The following is a 2,518-nucleotide window of genomic DNA, read 5'->3' as shown; positions in this document are numbered from 1 at the left end:
CCGGCCTAGATACATCAAACCTCGAAATAAAACTAAGGGAAATAATTCCAACAATCCTCAAAGCTCGAAGTCGAGGAACCCGGACATGGAGATCCCAAATGAGCTCATCGGCTGATCCACCTCTCCGTCCGCGACTCCGGCACCTTCATCACCGACACCGGTTCCCGCTTCCGCCGTGTCCTCCGAGACCTCGATGGAGTTCCAAAGCTGTCGGACCCTTCCTTCGATCGGAGGAACCAAGGATTCGGCATGGGCACACCCGTTCATAAAACCCGACATCTCGGCGACCTCGGCAGGAAAAGAGAAGTCCTCGTTCTGCGACTTGTAGAGGGTAGCAACGGCACTCGCGAAAATCGCCCACGAATTCTTGAGCATCCTTAAAGCTCTCGAATTCGGTGGCAAACAAAGCAGCCCTCTGCTTCATTTCTGCGACAATCGCTTTCTTTCTTCTCCTCTCCGCACGGACAAGGGCCCGAGAATGGAGCTCAGCCTGTCTCCGGTTCTGCTCTCCGGCTCTGTTCTTCGACCTCCTTCCGAAACCGAAAGAGTTCCGTTTCAGCCTCCTCGTCTTTGTAGTGAGAGATACGCGACTCCCGAAAACTTCCGTCGAGCGCCGCATTGAACACCCTCATCCCCTGCACGAACTTAAGATCGGAAAGGGAAATAAAAAACAAATAATTTAGATCAAAGTTCAAAGGATAAACCTCGTTGATTAAGCTAGAGCCTTCGTCGACTACTTTCCTCCTCGACTCTTCGTCCAGCGACTTATGAGTAGTAAAACCGGGAGGGAGGGCGGCAAAAACGTCGCTGGGAAGGGGAACCTCGCTGGTTCCACTCCTTTCCACTGGGGAGAAACCAGGGTTGCATTCTGGCTGCGGAAGGTTTCCCAAGACGTTCTCGGAGGCAACTCCCTTGCCTTTCCGAGACCTGATTCTCTGCCTCTGAGCATGCAAGACATCAATGACCGGTTCTACGCCATACGGAACGTCCAGAGGCTGAGAGACGGCTCGAGATCGATGGAGCTCCACTGGGCTTCGAATACGTTCGACGGTAAAGGAATTCCAGAAGAACGGCCTGCTGCGGAGAAGATCTCGCTTGGCAAAAAGATCGGCAGGAGGCGGTGGAAGGATCCTGTTCACTGCAAGATAATAATAATAAAAAAATCATCTTCGCATGTTTTCAAGGTATCAAAACGAAAAATATAGCTATTCGTATTACCACGGGTGAAGTTCCACTCCCGACGAAATAGGTGGAAATAGCTCTCCTCGACAGACTCCCCATCTATCCGGACAACGAAAAAGCGCTCGAACCATGCCTTAGGATGTAAAGTGTGCCCCTGAATTATAGCCATACCCTTCTTTGGCGCCATGCGGTATGAGCCATCGATCCCCGTTCCTCTCGTAAACCAAAATCCCTCGAAGTCGCCAGGGTTAAGGTCCATTCCTAGCTCGTAACTCAAGAACAACAAGCCGAACCAATGCTGCAAGGCCGGAACGCTTAGCTGGCTGATCGAAAGGCCAAAGTGGCGAAGCGCGCGGACGATGGTACCAGGGATCGGAAACCACATACGGCAATACACCAGGAAGGCCTCGTAGCAAGTAAAGAAACCTTCCGGAGGGTTCTTCGCACTCTCGTTGCCACTCGGGATCCGAAATACGACTCCACTTGGGATCTGGTAAAAGTCCCTGAGAGTTGTGAGGTAGTCGGAAGAGACCATACTCGGTGCAAGGGGTGCGTTTGACGACCTCACGGGCCTCTTAGGAATCGGAATGTATTGCGAAGGCGGAGGCGAGCCGTAAAGAGCTTTGTAGTACGCATCCTTTGCTTCTTCCTCAACTTCGAACTCTTCTTTCGGGGCGATCACCTCATTGGCAGAAGAGTCACCCGAAGATGAGTGTGAGGAAGAATTCCTCATCGAAGATCCTTTTCTTGAAGACATTTTCTTTGAGCGAAGAGAGATCTTGGAGAAAAAATTCCTATCTTGGAGAAATCTTTTCTTAAGGGAAGAAGTGAGTAAAGAATCTGATAAACTTACTTCCCTTACTTATACAATTTTTTTTTCTTTTTTACTATTCACCTTCGATCTTTCGACAAACGATTACGTCTAAATTCCACCTAGAACAGACCATACCGCAAGCTAGGACCTAACACCCAGGTCCACGGATCCTAGCTAGCTGGGGGGCTAACTGTTGGGGTCAAAATTGGTCACGACGGAATCGATGTCCGAAAGTCCTTAGAAAAACCAAATCTCGGTCAAAACTTCAAAAGCCGAGAAAACCAACAGCCGAAACAGATCACCCGGCGAGCTCGGCCGCGACACGAGCCAGCTCCCCCGGCAAGCTCAGCCGTGACACGGGCCAGCTCACCCGGCAAGCACGGTCGTGTTGCCGGTCGGCTCGCTCGACCGTGCCACGGATCGGCTCGCTCGACCGTGCCACGGATCGGCTCGCTCGATCGTGCCAAAGATCGGCTCGCCCGGCGAGCGCGGCCAATTCTCCGTGGACCATTCCGAACCCGG

The sequence above is a fragment of the Brassica oleracea genome, chromosome C4 (genome assembly GCF_000695525.1).
Source record: "Brassica oleracea var. oleracea cultivar TO1000 chromosome C4, BOL, whole genome shotgun sequence".
Lineage (NCBI taxonomy): Eukaryota > Viridiplantae > Streptophyta > Magnoliopsida > Brassicales > Brassicaceae > Brassica > Brassica oleracea.
This window is presented reverse-complemented; position numbering follows the sequence as displayed.